Raw genomic sequence first — 22640 nt, 5'->3', positions numbered from 1 at the left:
GTGCCTCAGAGTACCATCTTGTCCCCCATGCTGTTTAACATCTATATGAAGCCCTTGGGAGCAGTCATCAGGAGCTTTGGGGCGAGGTGTCAGCAGTATGCTGATGATACCCAGCTCTATTTATCTGTAACATCTGAATTGGGAGAGGCCGTCCAAGCCCTTGACCGCTGCCTGGACTCAGTGGTGGGCTGGATCAGGGCCAATAAACTGAGTCTGAATCCTAGAAAGACGGAGGCACAGTGGGTTGGTGGTTCAAAAGTTTGGGTAATTTGTCAGTTGCCTGCTTTGGATGGGGTCGTATTTCCTCTGAAAGAGCAGGTCCGTAGCCTGGGAGTGCTCCTGGATCCATCTTTGTTGCTAGAGGCCCAGGTGACCTCAGTGGCTAGGAGTGCCTTTTACCAGCTTCGGTGGTGAGACAGAGCTGGGTATCATCAGCATACTGCTGACACCTTGCCCCAAAGCTCCTGATGACTGCTCCCAAGGGCTTCATATAGATGTTAAACAGCATGGGGGACAAGTTGGTACTCTAGTAGCAGCAGGTGAGACAATGAAACACTGGTGAGCCACCTTGTGGGAGGCTGGAGAACATCCATCTGCCACTCTTCCTGATTCACTGTCTTAAGACCAGGATCTCACCTTGGCTAATGGTAGCGCCAGCCTTGAAAGTGGAACTCCCCCAATAAAACTTAATGACGTAAGCACCGCCAGCTACTGGTGGTTTAGAAGTGCTCCCTAGATGTGTTCTAGGTGGTTCATCATTGTAGCCAACAGATCGGTGCTGTGAAAGTGCTACAGGAGACCTCCCAGTAGACTAGGAGTCTTTTTCGACTGAAGAGTGGGATGAAAATGTTTTACATAACTAACTAGCAGAACAATCCTAATTCCCCACTGCTGGTGATCTGTGAACCAGTGGAACCACCACCAGAGCTGCAGCCTGGCTGCTCATGGCAACAGCAGTGGAATGTGTGTGTGTGGGAAGGCAGATCAGGCCTGATGCTGGCTGCCACCAGTTGTGAGACCAGCTCAGGATCTAGTGAAGCCCGGCCCAGCTCCACCAGCTCCCCACTCTTGAAATGTCCTGTTTTGGAGCTTTTTTCCAGGCTCCTCCGATGGGGATACCAGTAGCAGACCATCTGCCTGCCTGTATGCTCAACAGATGAAACGAGAGGTCTGCACCAATGAAAGGCCAGCTGACCTGGCAGAAGTGAGCTGAGGGATGCTTCTCTTCACTACATCCCCTCCCCCGGTGTAAAGCGGCCTTCAGTTGCAGACTAACTAACTTTGATTCTGCTTGAGGCAGAACAGGAAGAGGGTACGTCAATGCACTTTAGTGCTCTTCCCTAGGTGAGAGGTGGGGAGAAGATACCCAGCTCTGTTTATCTGTAACATCTGAATTGGGAGAGGCCGTCCAAGCCCTTGACCGCTGCCTGGACTCAGTGGTGGGCTGGATCAGGGCCAATAAACTGAGTCTGAATCCTAGCAAGACGGAGGCACAGTGGGTTGGTGGTTCCCGAGTTCGGGTAATTTGTCAGTTGCCTGCTTTGGATGGGGTCGTATTCCCTCTGAAAGAGCAGGTCCGTATCCTGGGGGTGCTCCTGGATCCATCTTTGTTGCTAGAAGCCCAGGTGACCTCAGTGCCTAGGAGTGCCTTTTACCAGCTTCAGTGGTGAGACAGCTGCTGTCATTTTTAGACCAGGATAGCCTGACCAGTGTTGTCCATGCACTGGTAACCTCCAGGCTGGATTACTGCAATGCGCTCTATGTGGGGCTGCCCTTGAGGTTGGTCTGGAAGCTGCAGCTGGTGCAAAATGCGGTGACGAGACTGCTCACTGGGGCAGGGTATCGCCAGCATGTCACCTGCTGAAAGAATTGCACTGGCTGCCCATTTGCTACCAGACCAAGTTCAAGGTTCTAGTTTTGGTGTACAAAGTCCTATACAGCTCGGGACCAGGATACCTGAAAGACCGTCTTACCTCTTATATACCCAGTTGATCACTGTGCTCTGCAGGTGAGGGCCTCCTCATCCATCTTATCCTCCATCCTCCATCTTATCAGGAGGTTTGTTCTGCACAATATAGGAAACAGACCTTTAGTGGGGCAGCACCTACCCTGTTGAATTCCCTCCCTTTGAATATTAGGCAGGCGCTATCTCTGCTATCTTTTCGGCGCCTTTTGAAGACTTTTCTCTTTCAACAAGCCTTTTAGGTTGAGACCTATCCCAGTCTGTGTCTGTGTTAGAATTGCTTAATATATTTTTAATAATGTTTTTAATCCTTTTAAAAAGTTTTTTAAAATGTTTTTAATGCTGTTTTGTTTTAATGTATTTTAAGATCTGTTTCTATGATCTTTTAAAGTGTTTTTAGCGCTTTGTTTGCCGCCCTCGCCTCCTGCTGGGAGGAAGGGCAGGATACAAATTAATAATAAATAAATAAATAAATAAATACTGGTACATCTCTACGTGATTTGAGGTATATCAGCAAGAGTTGCAATTTTGAATTATTTAACAATGGCAGCCTCTAAATAACTACCCCTCCCCCCAAAAAAAATACTGCTGAAATGAAAAAACTCAGGGTGAGGATTAACCAGATATGGATTTTTGTGTGGAACAAGTGTGAGTTCAGTTCAGGTATCAACAAATTCCTGGGCTCAGAATTCTTTTATTCTAATCTCTTTGCACCTGGTTCCAATTGGTCCATCTTAAGATTCTAGTAAAAAAATAAAGGAGGTTGCACAACCTGATATCTGTCCTTCCCAGATATATAGGATATCAGTACAATATGCAGTAAGGATCCCTATATATCAAACACAATCAGCAACAAGACCCACAAATCTGAAAATATACTTGTAATGTGCTCCAAAGAACAAACACATAAAAAGACAATGAACAAGAATACAAATAAGACAGTGAGCAAGAATACCATGGAACAACTGGTTATAGATCTGTTTCAGCCATTAAGGCTGCAATGCAATACATGTCTACTCATAAGTAAGCTCCATTGGATTCAATGGAACTTACACCCAGGTAAGTGTGCATTGGATTGCAGCCTAATATGTTTCAAATATGTTTCAATTGGTCCTAAGTCTTTGGGAAAGGTTTTCCAAACAATCTTCTTTGGAGATGTTCCGTCCTTCTGAACTGGACGTTGTTATATGTTCTGCTCCCAAAACTACTACATAAGAAGAGCCTAGGGATGGGGAAGAAATTAACCTGCCTAATTCGTACTTTCTCAAAACAATACACAAACCAAAACAGCCATCTTTCAAATTTTGCACTTCTCCAAATTTTGCAATGCAGACAAGTCAAGTGCAAAAAATGATATGATGGTAAAGTGTGCATAAAAATTAATATATTAGTGAAAATAACATACAATAATATAATATTGTATTCCATACAAAAATGTGTATATTAGTAGTAAAATGCTGATGAATTTTCATGAGGACTATTTAAAAAAAACAATGTGTAAATGTGGAAAAGTGAACTTAAGACTGGAAAAATGAGAAATGGAAAGAAACCAACATTGACAGATTCACCTGTCCCTAGAAGAGCCTGACTTGATTAGGTCAAAGGCCTATCTAGTCCAGCATTTTGTTTCTCATAGTGGCCAGCCAGATGCCCTGAGAAGCCCTCAAGCTGAGGGCAATAGACCTTTCCCGCTGTTGTTTTCCCTCCTGGTCCAGGGGGCAAATGCTTCTGAGAAGGAAGAGCTATTAAACTTTTGGAAGTGCTTAAGTATTTCCAATAGTGGAGTAAACACAGCAGCTGCGTTAAGTACAGTTGCATTGAGATGATGCTGTGCTAAGGCTAATTAGTGTTTAGACTTATCAGTTGAAATATTGCAATTGATGCATTTTTGTGCATTTGTGCATTTTAATATTGTATATCATTTCATAATAAGTTTTAACAATATCTACAGGATGAGTGCCTGGAGCAGGAAAGGTACATCCTGCTTCCATATCTAGAATCTGGTCTTGCAAGCTCCACAAATGATGTGGATAACCCCTTGGAAGTCACTGGTTCTGTACCGGTACTCTTGGAAGTGGAGTCCCAAGAACAGAATGGGAATACACATAGAACTAGCCCAATACATCCTGATGACTAGACAGGTCTAAAAATTGGGAGATATAGAATATCTTAAGAATTTATCTCTAGGACACAATAAACCTTTTAAGTAGAGATCTAATCCCAGTCTATGTCTGTGCTGAAATTGCTTTTTAATATGTTTTTAAGCCTCCTTTTTTAAAAAAAAAAATAGACATTTTTAAGCTTTTTAAAAATGTTTTTAAAGATGTTTTGTTTTAATATGTTTTTACTGGTTGTTTTGTTTTAATATATTTTAAAGTCTGTTTTTATGATGTGTTGAGAGCCAGTGTGGTGTAGTGGTTAAGGTGTTGGACTACAACCTGGGAGACCAGGGTTCAAATCCCCACACAGCCATGAAGCTCACTGGGTGACCTTGGGCCAGTCACTGACTCCGCCTCAGAGGAAGGCAATGGTAAACCCCCTCTGAATACTGCTTACCATGAAAACCCTATTCATAGGGTCGCCATAAGTCGGAATCGACTTGAAGGCAGTCCATTGCATAGTGTTTTTAGTGCTTTTGTTTGCCGCCCTGGACTCCTACTGGAAGAAAGGGTGGGATATAAATCTAAGAAGAAGAAGACACAAAGAGATAACTCCTACCCAACATGGTCATGATATTCATAGATACCCCCCAGAAATGTGGGACTATGCTATGAGCAAACAACTTCCATGTCACTTTGTTTGTGCATGAATGGGATTTCTGACAGCAGATGTTCAGTAATTCCCACCCCTTGAGTGGCAAATGCTTGAATTGGAAACATGTACCAGACATCTTGAACTAGAAATTCACTTTTTTGATTACAACAGGAAACCTAGTCCTGATCTTCTGATATCACAGTACAATTCTTTTCAAAGATATGTACAAGGAAGTTTTGTACAGAAGGCTGTTAAAGGCTGTTTGTAAAGTGGAGTGAAGAAAGTGAAGAAATAAGCGCAAAAGAAAACTTGTGAGACAACTTTAACTTTTGTAAACAGCAAGGAAAGTCATAGCATGAGAGTAGGAAGAATTTAAGGGAGTAACATTAGAGCTATGGTATGGCAAATCACATTATTGGAGAAGAGTACACAACATTTGCTGATAGACCAAGGCCAAGAAAAGAATGATCCATTCACGAAAACACGGAGGTTCTTTATGGATTTTGTAAATATGGGAAAGAATTACTGCATTGTTTTCCCCCTGGGGCTTATACGTTCTTGTGGTTTTCTTGATATCAGATTAGTTGTTGTCTTCATATTGGTACAGAGCTTGGAAAAGTTACCTTTTTTTGAACTACAACTCCCATCAGTCCAATCCAGTGGCCATGCTGGCTGGGGCTGATGGGAGTTGTAGTTCAAAAAGTAACTTTTCCAAGCTCTGGGTATGAACCAGAAGCCTTAAAAAGAAAAAGAGGGTTAGCAGAGGGGGAGAAGTTAAAGATCAATAAGGCCTAGTTAGTCAAAAGAAATGTTTATTAATCATGCTGATAATGCTTACCTAAAAACGATGATGGGTAGTAGAAACAAATATGCAATGGTGTCATGTTATTTTTATTTACTGCAGAAGAATAATGATGGACAGTAGAAGAAAATGAGTAATATGTAATGAAAGGTAGGGTTGATGTAATTAATGTTACATTGAAAGCTTTATAAACCTTTTTATCAGTCGATCCCATATGGGGAGGTGTGGTGGTAAAGGGTAAATTTTTGAAAATGGTTGAGGACTGAATTGGACAATGTATTTATATGTTTGTTTTTGATAATAAGTAAAGATATTATTACAAGACATAAGCAAAGCCAAATCACACTGACACTGAAACATTTAGGACTCTGACGTTATCCCATTAACTTCACTAAACATAATACAGAGCATTCTAAAGAGTGAAACTTATGCTTCTCAGCATAAATACTCTCCCAAAATCTCGACAATGCAAACATTTTGAATACCCTACAGATGCCCTGATTTTGACCGTAAATATTTTGTCAGCAGCGTACTAGTCTATACTTCTCTTGTTGTTCTGGCTCATAAAAGGCTAGGCAGGATGTCCATCTAGTGGCTTGATAATATAATTGTACACAGTGTATAAAGGATCTGCTTTCTCCACAGAGGACAAAAAGTTGAGTACTACTGTTACCAGGCTTGAATAATGTTTAATCCCAATATTTCATAGTATATTATTTTTATATAGCAAAAAAGTGGATACCCATGACAAAACTGTAGAAGGGCTGGAACAAAACGCTTAACTCCCGTTCTACTCTGTCCAAGAAAGTGGGGAGCTATGTAACTGCCCCCCTTCCTCTGTCCCTGTAGAAGAGTAAAGGATGATCAGAGCAAAGGCCTTTTCTTCTTCTCCCCACCTCTCACCTAGGGAAGAGCACTAAAGTGCATTGACGTACCCTCTTCCTGTTCTGCCTCAAGCAGAATCAAAGTTAGTTAGTCTGCAATTGAAGGCCGCTTTACACCGGGGGAGGGGATGTAGTGAAGAGAAGCATCCCTCAGCTCACTTCTGCCAGGTCAGCTGGCCTTTCATTGGTGCAGACCTCTCGTTTCATCTGTTGAGCATACAGGCAGGCAGATGGTCTGCTACTGGTATCCCCATCGGAGGAGCCTGGAAAAAAGCTCCAAAACAGGACATTTCAAGAGTGGGGAGCTGGTGGAGCTGGGCCGGGCTTCACTAGATCCTGAGCTGGTCTCACAACTGGTGGCAGCCAGCATCAGGCCTGATCTGCCTTCCCACACACACACATTCCACTGCTGTTGCCATGAGCAGCCAGGCTGCAGCTCCGGTGGTGGTTCCACTGGTCCACAGATCACCAGCAGTGGGGAATTAGGATTGTTCTGCTAGTTAGTTATGTAAAACATTTTCATCCCACTCTTCAGACGAAAAAGACTCCTAGTCTACTGGGAGGTCTCCTGTAGCACTTTCACAGCACCGATCTGTTGGCTACAATGATGAACCACCTAGAACACATCTAGGGAGCACTTCTAAACCACCAGCAGCTGGCGGTGCTTACGTCATTAAGTTTTATTGGGGGAGTTCCACTTTCAAGGCTGGCCCTACCATTAGCCAAGGTGAGATCCTGGTCTTAAAACAGTGAATCAGGAAGAGTGGCAGATGGATGTTCTCCAGCCTCCCACAAGGTGGCTCACCAGTGTTTCATTGTCTCACCTGCTGCTACCTCCACACCACTTCCTCCACCACTGCCACCTCCAGGCCTAGCTGTCATGTAGTAGTCAGTGGTAGCTACTGTTTAAAATCCTAGAAGCATTGGCACTGCTTTCCAATTTTAGCAAAGCAGCTGGCAACGCTCCTTATAGGGCTCTCAGGGTTGCCCATGCCTTGCTCTATGGAAGGGCTCTTCCTCAATGCAAGACGCTAGCTAGGTGGCTCCAGACAGTGTCCATCAAACATTTCACAGTTTGCTATTTGAAGTCTACTGTTTAAAGTTTAATAGCATTTGCCACTGCAGTAGTGCAGACACTATCTTGGGTCACTTCACCTACAATACCTTGCTCTGAAGAAACATCAAGGCAAGACATTGGAGGCTGAAATGTCTCAGAAGGGCAAAGAAGTGTCCATGCTGGCACAGCTGAGAAAGCAAGAAAAGTCTATTTAAAGTAGCAGGAGGAGGTAGTGCACAGAGGGCCCGGGGAAGTCAGAGCATCTTACCTACCTTACATTACAAAAGGGGATACTTAACAGATTTGACCACAGTTATTTACCTAACAGAAGTAACTAGTTTGATTATTTCAGCAGTCTTCTCCTACATAATTCAGTTTTACACTATAACAGTTTATTTTATTTATTAAATTTATATCCCATCGTTCCTCCCAAAAGGGGCCCAGGGCAGCAAAATTACAGGTTTGGAGGGGAACCCAAGAACCATTTAATCCAGCCTAAGCCCCAAACCCATCACATTGTTTGAATGAATAGCCTTGGACACTGCTGTCACAAAGGAATGGAAACACTTTTTGACACCTTGGGGTTGTCACCATTTGCTTTTGCAGGTTGCAGTTGAAAACCTACATCCATCACCCACATGGACTCCAGTTCTGGATTCAGCAGTAGACTTTCTACCCTATACCACTGGCATGCTCCACTCAAAAGCAGGACTGTCTGTATGAAGGATGTAGACACCAAGACAAGGGGAGTTGTCAAGCTAATTTTTAGCTCCCTCTAACTACTGTTACTTATTACCTTGAAGGTGAGAAGGAGCTAAGTCTGGGGTGGCAAGAAGATAGTGTAAATCAGTGGTTCCCAACCTGGGGGCCATGAAATAATCAGGGGGACACGTGAACAGTAAAGAAATGAATTATTTGTTTGTTTGTTTGTTTGTTTGTTTGTTTATTTATTAAAAGTCTTCCCTCCCTGGAAGCTGTCTGCTCCCCACTGCCACTGCAGACAACACCTCTCCCTTGCTCCAAACAAGAGGGGAGGACTTTTGCTGAAGCAGCAGAGTGTGTTTCAGGTATGCCGAGGGCAAGTGTCTGCCTATAAAACATGTGGCAGATGCCAAAGGAGGCTGAGGGCAGAGCTACCAGGAAGAAGAGGGGATTACTATTGCGGACTCCCGTCTCCTCGCACTGCCACTGCTGACAATGCCCTTGCTCAGAATGAGAGGAGAGGGCTTTTCATGAAGCAAAAAGAAGCAAGGCTGCAACAAGGAAAGGCTATTTCCCCCTTCCTTCCTGGCAGCCAGCTGCCTGCCTTTCTTGGCTCCTGCTTCGCTGCCACCTCCTTTTAAAATCTGTTCTTATTTGTGAGGCCACCCAGATCTTGACTTCAGCCCAGACAGAGCCAAGAAGAGTGAGGAAGGGCAAGACTTCCTCATCCTCCATTTCTGAGGCTGTGTGTGTGCCAGCGCCCTTCTTTCTTCCACCTACACTCTGCCCCCTCAATCTCTTTCTCCAAGACACTGAAGCAGTTGAGGGCTTCCCCCCTCCCACATGCCCAAATGCATGCATGCCTGCAGTTGCTTGCAGGAAGGGCAGGTGTGTTTGTGTGTGGGCATGCACTGATTTGTCTTCTGCTCCGCTTTCATTCTCAAAGTGCACGCTAACCAAGACATCAGTTCTGATTATCATCCCAAGGCCTAAAAGCACTAACCCCCCTCCTCAATCTGTGCACCTTGTTGTCTGCAGTGCAGAATCTAGCATCCCCATCACTAAGACATTGGTGCTTCTTCATTATTATTAAAAAGAAAAAGAAAAAAGCTCAGCAGGGTGGCTGAGACTAGGATCCTGATATTGCAGCAGAAATGTATTTATTTATTTATTATTGCATTTTTATCCCATTTTTCCTCCAAGTTGCTCAACCCCCCCCTCAATTTTATCCGTACACCAACCACAGACTAGAGACTGTGTCTGGCCCAAGGTCACCCAGTGGACTTCATAGCTGGGTGGGGATTTGAACCTGGTTCTTAGTACAACACTGTAACCCACTGGTGTTGGGAGACAGGACTGTACATCTTCAGACTGTGTGAGGGGGGTAGGGGATACCAATTTGATTGGACTTTTGCATTAAGAAAAGAAAGCAACACTTCCCTGTCTGCAGGGAGCTTTTAATGGAAAGGGATATTGGGAGATACGACTTTGCCATGCACAATTTTTTTCAATTAACAGGACTAAAATTACACTTAGCATGGGGGGTCATTAATTTTTTTGAGGTTACAAAGGGGGTCCCATACTCATAAAGGTTGGGAACCACTGGTCTAAATCAAGGATGGGGAACCTGTGACCCTCCAGATGTGGTCAGATATCAACTCCCATCAGCCCAAGTCAGCATGGCCAATGGTCAGGGATAATTAGAACTGAAGTCCAACAACATCTGGAGGGCTCCAGGTTCTTCGGCCCTGGTCTAAACAAGTCACGACAAGTGTTTAAAGCAATGGCTTCAGTCACCTTCAAAATGTCTGAGGACTGTTGCACTTAGTGTTCATTGTAAAATGATTCTGCTGCTGCTTCTTTCTCATTAAGCAACATGAAAGAGAAACTTATTTTCCCAACAGCCTTGATCATAAGTAGGGTGAGATTATGTGGATTTCTCCCCTCCAAGATGAAGTATGTACAAAATACAATAAAAATGAAAAAGATTTAGAGTCAGGATTAATTGACTTCCTCTAAATGCTGCATAGATAGATAAGTTCTGGCATATTAAAATGTGACTCTTGTCCACTGCACTGTTGAACAGAGTAGGATAACAGAAATCAGAAATCAAACATAATCAAATGTGATAAAAAATCATAAAGATGACTGAAAGGCCATCTATAGAAAATATTTTTAAAAAGAGCCTGTCTTTGCAAAGACATGGCTGAGGAAGCAGTTTCTTACATGACCTTTGAAAAGACCAGGCTGTACTCTCAGGAGACTTATCTGTATAAGGGCTATCACAGACATGAACCTTGAAGATATATTTATTTAAGAAAGAGACAGAGATTTGGCCCCCTTCAAGAAAACAGATTCTTGCATCTTAAGCCACTCTCTTTAGTTATCATGTCATTAGACCTGCCTTTTCTTTCTTTAAAAAATATTTTTATTAGAGTTGTTCTTATTCAGTATTAAAAACAAACAATACAGGTAAAAATGCATGATGGTTCAGATGAGAAGATACATCAGCTGTGAGTGCTACCAGATAGTAATTCACTAATAGGCAAAAAAAAAAACCTTTATGGTAAGAACATACCTATAGCCAATCTTTAAAAATAATCTTTAAAAAGTGAGGAAATTGGGCAGCTATAGTGAATGCACCAGGGCAGCAGGAGACCTGACCTCCTCTCTGAGGAGGTGTACTGCCCGACAAATTTGTAAAAATGTAAACTTAGTTTGGATTGGTCTTTCACCGTTCAATTCACTTCCTGTGTAGCTAGGAAGAATTTGGTAACATGTGCCTCTGAGCATATGGTGAGTGGTGGCAACACCTGCAATCAGGACTGCATCTCCAAAGATGGAGAATTACATTTTTGTATGTTTGTTGGTGTTCTTCTTTCCTGTGTTTGTTGGTATTTGCTTCTTTCCTGTGTTACTACAGTTTCCACAGAGAATCTAATCTAGAAAATTATATTTCACTCATTATTCATCCTAGAAATCTGTGTCAGATTTATTTTTATTCATTTCAAAACTTTTTATTGGTCAATGTCATATGATGGTGAAGATAGCTTTTTGTGTTTCAAACTGGAGGTTATATTCTATTTCTATTTTGGGTGCATTAACAGTTGAATCTGAAACTGCAGCTCTAATGTAGAATTAGACTGATTACAATATGTTGCTACTTAAGCAATGAAACACACTTGGCCTGCCCAAGATGCATGCTTTCAGCCTGCTATGCTTAAACCACCCCACTTAAGGAAGGGTGGGCACAGTCAATTAAAAACACAAAGCACACCTATAAATTTGCTAGAATATATTTCACCTCTTACTGTTTTATCTTGTGCAAACTGAGACAGACCTCAGGTCAACTGGAAACTATTCTGCAGAATGGTCAGTGCCATTATTCCACAATGGTTTTTCGAGATTTTGTTGATTAATTATGTAAAATGTTGCTGTACACATATTCAGAGAAGCAGAGGCAAAAGAAAGTAATTAACCATAGGAAACCTCACCAAAATTGCAAAGTAAATCAAACATATTTAAAGTGAACATCTGAACTATATCAGCTATCTTAATATTGTTGCTTCCTCCCTGCTAAAACAAGATCAGCACAGCACATGTCTTGTTTCAGTTATCTGGGCTGACTGTAGGTGTTGCCACCACTCACCATATGCTCAGAGGTACATGTTACCAAATTCTTCCAAGCTACATAGGAAGTGGATTGGACTATGAAATCCCAACCCAAATTATGTTTGCATTTTTACAAATTTATAGGACAGTACAATATCTCAGAGAGGAGGTGAGGTCTCCTGCTGCCCTGGTGCATTCACTATAGCTGCCCAATTTCCTCACTTTTTAAAGAATATCTGTTGGCTGTAGATACATTCTTAAACCACAAAGGTTTTATGCCTATTAGTGAATTACAGAAGAAGAGCTGGAATGTGGAGGGGAGGAGGAGGAGGAAGGGAGGAGGGAGAAGAAGGAAAGAGGGGGAAGGAGGAAGGAGGAGAGGGAAAAGGCAGGTTTGATCATTTGCTTGCTTACTGAGTTCAATAGGCTTTAATCCCCTGCAATCATGCTTAGGATAGGTGAAACTGACCATGGGGGAAGAGGAGAAGGGGGAGGGAGGGCTGGAGGGGAGGGGGGAGGAGAGGAGAGGGGAGGGAGAGGGAAGGGTGGCAGGGGAAGAGGAAGGAGGGGGAGAGGGGAGAGGCAGGAGGGAGGGGAGAGGAGCGGAGAGGCAGGTTTGCATGGTTATTGAGTTCAGTGGGATTTCCTCTTGCACAATTATGCTTAGGATAGGTGAAACTGACCTGAGGGGAAGTCAGGGAGGAGGAAGGGGAAGGGAGAAGGGGAGGGGAGAGATTGAATGGGTGGGCACTGGGCAGAGCGAAAGCCCCTTTCCAAAAGGAAAACATTGTTCAGTATCATTATTTTTGGGGTTCCCCCACCTTTTTATTGCAGACACATGTAGTCTCCCATCCACATTTAAATAAAAGCTATTCCTGGCCACACTCATGCCTGACCTTTATTCCAGCTTAAACAGTCATTGCTTCCCCTAAGAATCCTGGGTAGTTTGTGAAGTGTGCTGAGAGTTGTTAGGAAATGCCCTATTCCCTTCACAGGGCTACAATCCCCAGAATTCTCAGGGAAGAGGGGCTGACTGTTCAACCACTCTGGCCACTGGAGCTCCGGGTGGAAGCATGCAGTATCACACCAAAGGCTTTCTGAAGTCTGGGACTATCCCTGCTTAAAAAAACACTGAAAGCCCCTTGAAAACCTGGGAGGGACAAAAAGGGGTGTTAGCCTGGTGCCAAAAAGAATAGAGTACGTTCAAATGAGCTTCTCTGGAGACAGCATTCCACAACAGAGGTGCCATGGCAGAGAAGCTTGCCTGTCTTGTAGCCAATAGATCTCACTTGGCAGTGGCACTTGGAGCAGGCCCTCCAACAATGACCTCAAGATCTAGGTAGGAGTATATAGTTGCAGGCAATCCTAATGCCATCAATCAGGCATGGGGGACCTTTTCCAGCCGGAAGGGCACATTTACTATTGGGCAACCTTCTGAAGCAAAACTGGGTGGAGAAATGTTACCTTTGTATAGTAGGCTAGTTTCTTCACACATCTATCTTCCATTCAGACAAGCAAGAGGCCTTATCAGAGTTCAAGGCACATTCCAGCCAGGCAAAACACTCAGGGTATGCAGCAGGGCCAGTGAGGGGTATGGACTGGGGTGAGTTCCACGGGCCAGACAGAAAGGCCTGGAGGGGCACATTTAACCCCTGTGCCTAAGGTAGGGTCAACCCCAGGCATGCCAGGGCCCTTGGGCATCAGCTTCCCCCAGGCCCAGGTATGTGTGTGTGTACACGCACCTCCCCCCACCTACCTATCACCTATCTTTTAGCATTGCTATTAACCAAGATGGTGGCAACGGTTTCCCCAAGGGGATGAAGCCTCCGCCACCATCTTGGTTGATGGCACGCGTGCGTGCTATGCATGCACATCTCTGCCATCAACCAAGATGGCAGCAGGGGCTTCAGCACCTAAGGGAAACCTCGGCCGCCATCTTCATTAAGGGCAATGCTAAAAGGCAGGAGACAGGTAGGTGGGGCAAGGGAATGGCGGGCAGGTGGAAGCTCCTGCCCTGCGATCCGTGGCTGCTGCTGTGGATCACGGAAGGTGAGTGGAGGGGCCCCTAAGGGGCCCCTGTAGCTCCAGGGGCCCTCTGGCCAGTGCCCCACCTGGCACTGGCCTGAGGTTTCCCAACCCAGTCCTAAATGGCTTGGGGCCAGCCATGTTATCTGAAAGATAAAGACTAAAACTAGCAGCACTGTTTTTAAGACAAAGCCATGCACACCTGTGTGGGGTAGAGGGCATAGCTACTGGCTGCTAACCTGCTTTCCCCTTCAGCCTGTGGGAGCTGCTCCTGTAAACACTCCTAAGTATGGAAGTAAGTGGACCAATCACTGCCAGCACTGTACTAAAGAGATCTGCCGGCCTAATTCTGTCTTTGTTCATCCTCTGGCTCAGAAGCAAAATCTAGTTAGCCTTTTCAGCTCCCACTGCCGGCAGTCTGGGAACCCACCCTTTGGACACAGGTTAGCTCCTGAGCAAAAAGTTGAAGAAAAGCTAATGAATTATCCCAGCACAAAGAGGGATAGAAACACGACCCTATTTATCTGATGAATCCTGCTTTATCTTTTAGAAAGCTGACGTAAATGTTGGACCTCTCCTGCCTCTTTACTCAGCCATTGTAGATTTGTTTTGATGGTCTTTCTGGATTTTTTATTTGAACACACTTTTAGCTGTTCACCTTTTCTTTTTTCCTTTTTAGAAACCCTATATTAATGTCATTTTTCTTGTCAAATGTTATCTGTGCAGTCCGGTACTTTTCCTACAAATGAAACTGTGTCAACACCGGCCTTCATTTTCCCCTCTCAAGCTTAAGCTAACACTATGTCAACAAACTCAGATATTTGCACACACAAAGAAGTGTTGACCGCTGCACTTTAAAAACATGGGTATTTAGTTAAAAGGTCAACAGAAATTAGCCTTTTACCCTACCTAACAATATTTGAGCTTTGTGGGAAGAACAAGATGTTAAACTGAAGTCTGAAAAAGTCAATATTTAACACTGCTCTGTAACCTGCAAATGTGAAATGTCACCGAGAAGTCAGATTGATATCATGCTCATTAGCCATAGCCAAGACAGTATTTTGGGTCAGTGGGGTCACCAGCTCCTGTGAAATCCTGGGAGGGCGCAAGGTAGAGCATCTGTCTTGCGTGCAGAAGGTCCCAAGTTTAAGCTCTGGCATCTCCAGGTGGTGCTGGGAGAGACTCCTGCCGGAAACCATGGAAAGCCACTGCCAGTCAGTGTAGACCATATTGAGTTAGATGGACCAATGGTCTGACTCAGTGTAAGACATCTTCCTACGTTCCTATCTTGCTGTGCTGCTATCTTTTATACCTGGATGTAAATGGACTCCTGTTGCCTTTGGGGTCCAAAACTCTCTTTTAACAGCCCTGCAGTAGTTCAGTTATTCTCCTGCCACATGGCTCACTGTGCAGGACTACTAGGCAGGATTTCAGCTGAACAATAGGTGGGCTCACAGCACCTGGGTGAGCCCAGTTGGACTAGTATTACCATGCTTGATAGGGAACATATGTATCTGACATCGGGTCTGAACCTAACTCCATGTTCCAGAAATTCTTTCCTTATGAACAACAGGTGATTAGATACTGGAGGAATGACTTCCCTCTGCAACTCCTGCTGGAGGACAGACCACTATCTGTTCATTAGAGCTGGCTTAGAGCACTAGCACCTTAGGATCTAATGAAGTATAATAACAACAATAATAATAATAACAATAACAACAACAGTAATAACAATAATAACAATAACGTTGTTGTTGTTGTTGTTAATAATAATAATAATAATAATAATAATAATAATAATAATAATAATAATAATAATAATAATAATAATAATAATAATAATAAATTAATGGATTGCCTTTTTTACATATGTCTGAACCATACCATAAAAAGAGCTAAAACAGTTTTAAACATAGTACAAAAACAATTGAATATATGTTTTAAAAAATACAGAATGAACTCCACATGAATTGTCATGCATTCTGTTCTGCAGCTGGGATTCAGGACAGCAGCAGCAGGACTGCTAAGATGACACTGAAGGGGGATGGGACAAAGGGGTTATCACAACCAGAACTGCTACAAGTGAGGGGGTAGGACGCTGCATGATAAAACCTCTGGGCTGGAGAGAAGGGAGACCAGGCCTTTCATCTCAAAGGGCAGCCTTATGTTATACCACATTAACAGCATCAAGACCAGCCTTTCCCAACCAGTGTGCCTCCAGATGTTGTTGGACCACATTCCTATCTTTCCTGACCACTGGCAATGTGAGCTGAGGCTGATGGGAGTTGTGGTTCAACAACATCTGGAGGCACACTGGTTGGGAAAGGCTGATCAAGACCCTAGAAGGAACATTTCCCTGTTCTCCTCAACATAAAAGAAAGCATACCTGTGCTCCGCAGCAGAGCTACCCAATGACCAATGGAAGTGATGGCCAAACCTCATATTACTTTTATAGCATGATAGATTTTTTTAAAACATTGCTGTATACACACCATCTATTTAAAACACATTTTTTCCATTAAAGAATCCTCGGAACTATAGTTTACCTCTCACAGAGCAACCATTCTTAGCACCAGTAACAAACTACAACTCCCAGGATTCTTTGCAGCGGGGGGGAGAATGTACTTTAAAGATATGGGGGCAAATGTGCTTTAAAGGTATGATGTGTTTGCAGCCCACTGGGAAGGGAGGTTTAACCTTCCCTAGCCACAATACTGACAAAATCCACCACCACCACCCACATAGGGTTGCCATATTGTCCGGTTAGCCGGGTTTTACCCAGATTCTATGCATGCCACCCAGTGCCCGGCTAGCCCCTTACGTGGCCCGGATTCCCAGCTTTAATTTAAAAAAAATTAAGTTTCTAGGTGGTCCGGTTCTCGAGATATATATAAAAACGTCAGCCGCCCCCCCCGACTGTTAAATCTTTCTTTAAACAGTACTGTATAGCACTTCGTAGCTTTAACCCCGCCCGTTCAGGATTGCAGCCAATCAGGGATTGTGTTTCAGTTTCATTGACCTTAGGCAGTGTCTAGAAAACAAAATGGTGGTTTCACCCCCTGTTTGATCTGAAAATCTCATAAATTGGGTAAGTATATAGATTTCAGTTTTTTTTCCTCTTGTGTGCAGGAGTCAGATCTTGGGCAGTGTTTTGAAAACTTTCCCAATGCTTGCTTTTTGTAAAAGCAATGCTAATCCCATATGCCCAGAGTAAATCCCATCGAATTCAATAGGACTTACTTTTGAGTAGACATGGTTATGAATGTGCTGAAAATCAATGGGACTTTGGAGTGAATGTAAAAAAGAATTGTGTTTGTGCCCTCCAGTCCTATTTTAAAGCAAGTAGGCAGGGCTTACTTAGGTATTACAGTTTTTATTCTGTTGGAAAGTAATACTGATTTTTTTAAAACTAATACTGATTTTTCTGCAATGACCAACTGGTTTGACAATAAACTATTATATGGGCTGTATGTATTTGTACATCTGCAGTGTCTGTGTGTGCGTGTGCGTGTGCGTGTATGGAATCTTTCCGACACCCCTGTGAGGTAGGGTTGGAAACCAAGGCAGCTCACAACAAGAAATAAAGCTATTTAAAATCCAATAACCATAAAAACAAGTATAAACAGTTGCAAAACAGTGTAAAGTGGCATGATTCAGAATTTTGGGTTGTGTGAATGAAGTTGCTTATCACTTGAAGTTGCATTTCTGTCCCTGTTTGAGTAAGCCCCACTGAATACGCTGGGACTTGCTTCTGAATAAATAAACTTAGGATTGCACTATAAATATCTTTACAGTTTGTGTAAATAATAAATATATTTGATAGTCATGCTTTTATATAAATATTTCTTCATTTATCATATTTTTGGTTGTTAGATGCTTAGTTTTCTGCCTTACTCATAGGAATCTTGTTGTGGTTGGTATGGTATTACACTTAGGAAAGTGTTACTGCCTTTTGTGTTGTTTTTTTCCTATTTGCATTTCACTTATCTTTAACCTCACTCCGTTACAGCCATAGAAGCAACAGCAGCATATGCAAGATAATTAACTCCCATTAGTGATAAGAACAAGAATTCATAATTATTATTTCAATTAAAGCAAGAGGCTTATCAATACTTTGAAGAGGACCAGATATTTATTTTCTTTCTGAGCCCAGGACTGGGTCTTTCATGATGCCCGGGGGGGGGGGGGAGCAGGAGAGTAGTCCGTAAGACAGACATCCTGGCATTGGTAATCTAATTAGCAAGGTATGTGTGGGGTTGTTGCACACTTCCAGGCCCAGTTTCATTTTGAGTATGGAGGTGGAAACTGTGTAGATGTGGTTGATCAAAAGGAGAAGAAATTTTGAGTTAAGCAAAGCTCTGCTTTTATAAAACCTAAGAAACATACAGATACTTTGAATGTCTGAGTGCCTGCACCAGTGGAATACTGGAGGAACTTGTAAAGCTTGCTGCAACAGTATTTACAACTGAGCATGTGGTGTGAAAGACTCCTTTTCCTAACATTTTGGCTTCTTGTTTTTCTTCACCCACCACATCTTTGAAATATATCGTATATGGTTAACTGTACTGTTGCCCTGACTTACTTTATGTTTGTTGCTATTTTGTGTTTTTATTATGTTTTTATATTGATTGTGTATTTTTATTGTTTTTATTATATTTGTAAGCTGTGCTGAGCTCTGTTTTTAACAGCAAAAGGGCAGGATATAAATTCTCTTAATCAATCAATAAATACTCCATAGTGTTGGAAACTAGAGTCTAGGCATTTAAGGCTAAAAATGTTGCTTTTAAAAAAAAGATTTCTCACATCTTTCCCCAGTTTTTGGTGGTAATTCCTAGGCACAAAAACAAAACAACTGGACAGTCCAAGTATTAACATGCAAATATTTGCATAATATGCAGATATTTGCATAATATGCAACTACTTTACATAATATGCAAATTAACCTGCTCGGATTTGTGGAACTGGAATATGGCAACCCTACACCCACAGCAATTATCCTTAGCAACAGCTCTCATGGGTGCCAACAGGAGAGAGGTATTTTCCCCCTAACTGCAGCCCATGGAGAGATTTTTGTCAGGACTGCACTAGAGCAGGGACAGCTTAAACCTCCACATTCACTGCTGTCTCACTGAACATTGGGGCCACACATCCCAGGTATTTACATTTTGAAAAACCAGAGGTGATTGCTAGTCAAGCTATTGAAGTAACATGTGGTTTGGCCCCAAGGGAAGGGTGGGAAAGAGGACAGCCCGCTCCTACAGAGGGAATATGCGATGAGGCTAGACCAGGCCCACACAGATAAACCTGGCCCAGCCATTTTTGCTCTGGGGGTGGTTACAAATCCTCTAACCCCTGGCCTGGGGGTTTGATGTGGCCCCCAATCCAGTTTTTGGCCCTCCTATAATTTACCAATTTTTGCAGTAATGGCAAAAGGTGTAAAAGAATAAAGTAATCACAGCACTGGCATAGGTGGAGAAGTTTAACCCTCTCCCCCCATCCCAGGGAACTCATAAGTATGCAAGTTGCCCCACCCCAGTCATTACAGCAGTCATTTGATGAGCAGGGAGAGGGTGATACCCCCCACCAGGTAATCCACACTGATCAGCTGGAGGGGTTGTGTATCCTGTGTGCAAGGTATGCAAGCTGGTAACATCAACAACTGGCAGGTGGCCCTCAAAGCATTGCCCAAGGGTGAATGTGGCCCTTGGTTTAAAAAAGGCCTTATATGCACTATGAATATAACTTTGTCCTCAGTGAGAGCTGGCATAGAATTTTACACCATACACATTCTCTTTTACTGGGGGGGATACATATTCTTCATCTTAGGTTAAAGAAAGACCTTTGGGTCCCGAAATGCCCAGTTTCTCATTTCATGTTTTCCCATGTGGCTCCACAAAAAAATAATTTGAGTCTGGAAAGTATTATTTTGTAAAGGAGAACTTCCAGCAATATAAATATGTCCTTTAGTGGGAGTTTCTGACACCTCTGGCTAGACAGCACAGAGGCAATCCAGCCAGTTAAAACACCACCAATGTGTTCTTTCATGTGCCAGAGCTGTCACCATCTTGGGAAGGAGTCCAGGGCCTGCTAAATGCCTATTTACACCACCCGGCAGCCCTCATACCTTAGGTTTGCCAGGCAGCTTTGCCCTCCAGCCTTTAAAAGGTAAAGCAGTCAACACCAATGCATTGGTGTTCATTAGCCATTCAACAACTGGTTGTACTCGTGATGAGATTAACTATATTATGACTTCTGTATTGTGATATGCTCTCTAGTACTAGTTGTGTGACATGGGCATCATACCCATGGATATTCAATGGAATTTGCTTCTAACAAAATCCACAGATGGTGTCTTGCAGCACCTGGCCACATGCTCGCTGCTATACATGAGAACCTCCCCTCTCACTCACTGAAGAGTTTTTTGATTCTAAACATGGAGCACAGGGGCACCAAGCGCACTTTCCTGGCCAGGCTGGATGTGAGGTTTTGCCCTGCATCAACCTTTGTGGCCAAAGCATGAAATTCAATCCAGAAAGATTATATATGCACAGAAATCTATTTTCTTCCACACATACATTGCCTTTGCCAGAAAATGTGTTTAACTTCAACTAGGAAGATATTTTAAGTGTTCCAGCAGAGTTTCCACTGCCAGTGAGCTCAACTATGACAAGATGGTTCAATTAAGCCATCATCTAAGCTAGGTATTCGCTTACCAAGGACTGCCAGGAAAGCAGCAAGAGGTAATTTTAAATGGAAAAATGATCACACAGGTGACAGTTATTAGGAAGCTTGCTAGCGTTAGGAGCATGCTACACACTAAAAATGTGCCATTGTGCTTTGTTTGTGGGGACTCTTGCACATAATGTGACTTTTAAATGTTTAATTTAGGGCACATCTTGGAGCAAAAATAGATTGGGAAGGAGCCATCCTTCGTGCTGCTTTTCAGGAAGTTAGACTGTATTGACCTTGGCTCACACTCCAGATGATTTGCTGTCAAGTCAAATTAAGGCAGCATGAAAACAACTAGAGTAGTCTATTTGCCTGTAAGATTACATTCATACCCAGAAAAGAGCAGCTGTGTTTACATCCATTGAGTCCACCCTCCCCATTCTAATTAATTCATGGCCCATTGATCACCCTGTGAATACTCTTACAGTGCCATGTGCTCTTTGAGAAATGAATGAGTTCATGCAATTATAATTCAGCTCTGATGTTCAGACTACAAGGCTCAACATAGTAGGCAAGCAAAGGGGCTTTTTTTGCAACACAGCAGGCTAAAAACTGTTCCCATATGGGGCATGACTCTACATTTGGAAACATGATCTGTACTTATGTGGCCTGACTCTTCCATTAATGTCAAGACACATTCACAAGTTCTAAAGGGAGGCTTAGCCATATTAGATTTGTTGCAAGAATAACACACAATATTCTGAAACCTATATATTTTGCGGGCAAAATCTTAGTTTATCAGATGCATGAAGCATCTGATAACACAGAGACACATGTGCACATACACACACAACCAGAGGAGTATAGTGGGGAGAACCTGGGGGGTAGAGGATGTCCATGGAACAGCTGTCTAACAGATAATAGTGCTGCTCCCCATGCTGATAGAACTGGTCTTGTCACCTCCTCCAGGTTCTAGCAGCTAATCAGGGACCAAAACCACAGAACTCCTGGCAATTAGATGCTTAGAGTACTATTGCCTGTCCCCACACTACTCCCCAAGTAGCACTGTGAGAATCTACATGTGTCAAAACATTTTAATCCAGTTTAGAATCATTGGGGGCAATGATTTCTTTTTATCAATCACTCACGATTAGTAACTTAAATATGATTTGAGTTGGGGTGTGGGGTTTCTGTGTCACTATGTTTGAGGCATACAATGGTAATTTAATGCATGTAGTGAGAAAGAACCCCCCAGCCTGGATTATGTCTGCAGTGTATTTGTCAATAAATAGAAAATTCATGCTTGAATTTCCATTTGATGACTTTTTCTTTGTAAGTATAGCAACTTTGATGTCAGCAGCAGAGCATCTTGGAAGACTGAAACATTTTCCCACTGCTTTTTGAATGTTTCTGTTCTGATGTCAGATTTGTGTCAGTGTCTTACACAGAGAGTGATCTCTTTGTTCTATGTAGATAGCAGAAGTACATTGTTGATAGGTGATGGCATGTATCATGTTGGAAAATATGCAAGTGAATGAGCTCCTGATGGTTTAAATGTAGTTATTAAATCCTGTAATAGCATTACCTGAACTCTGAATGGGGACATGACTGGTAGCAGATCTCTGAAACTGCATGTCACCAGGTGCTTAAAAGGGCTTAGATATCCAAGGTGACTTGACCCATTTTATCTCCGTTCAGACTGGATCCTTCCTAGCTAAAGATGTGAAAGCCTGGAAAAAAGCTAAAAACATTAAGAAAAAAATGGGTTTTTCCCCTCCCCATTTCTCCCCCATTTTTCAGGACAAAGAATGGAAAAGTTTGGGGACAATACAGGAGGAAACTTTTTTTCCTGAATTTTTCTGCTCTTTTCAGGTCTTCACATTCCTATTCCTAGCCCTACCTGGAGACGACAGGGATTGAACCAGGGGCCCACTGCATGCAAAGTGTGTGTTCTAACACTGAGCTATGGCCTCCTAGTCACTTCAGATTGCTCTAGTCCAGAAGAGCACAATTGATGTCACCAGGTGCTTAAAAGGACTTAGAGATCCAAAGTGACTTGACCAATTTTAGCTCTTTTCAGACTCATGTTGAGGTCCTGACATTCCACTCAGACCATTAACCTGATTTTTTTTAAAAAAAAAACCCACCACCATCCCCTAACAGGGATGGTGT

General features: G+C 42.9%; 1 long non-coding RNA gene across 1 annotated transcript in view; it reads right to left on the bottom strand.

Moving 5' to 3' along the window:
• Nucleotides 1–22640, bottom strand: part of LOC133378311 (uncharacterized) — a 48522-nt gene that overhangs the window by 4203 nt on the left and 21679 nt on the right. Inside the window, exon 2 of the long non-coding RNA XR_009760947.1 lies at nucleotides 1974–2065. This is a non-coding gene — a long non-coding RNA (uncharacterized LOC133378311). The remainder of the gene's footprint in view (nucleotides 1–1973; nucleotides 2066–22640) is intronic.

Source organism: Rhineura floridana, chromosome 2, assembly GCF_030035675.1.
Source record: "Rhineura floridana isolate rRhiFlo1 chromosome 2, rRhiFlo1.hap2, whole genome shotgun sequence".
In the NCBI taxonomy this organism is placed as follows: domain Eukaryota; kingdom Metazoa; phylum Chordata; class Lepidosauria; order Squamata; family Rhineuridae; genus Rhineura; species Rhineura floridana.
The sequence above is the reverse complement of the archived record's forward strand: the minus strand, read 5'-3'. Positions and strand labels throughout refer to the sequence as shown.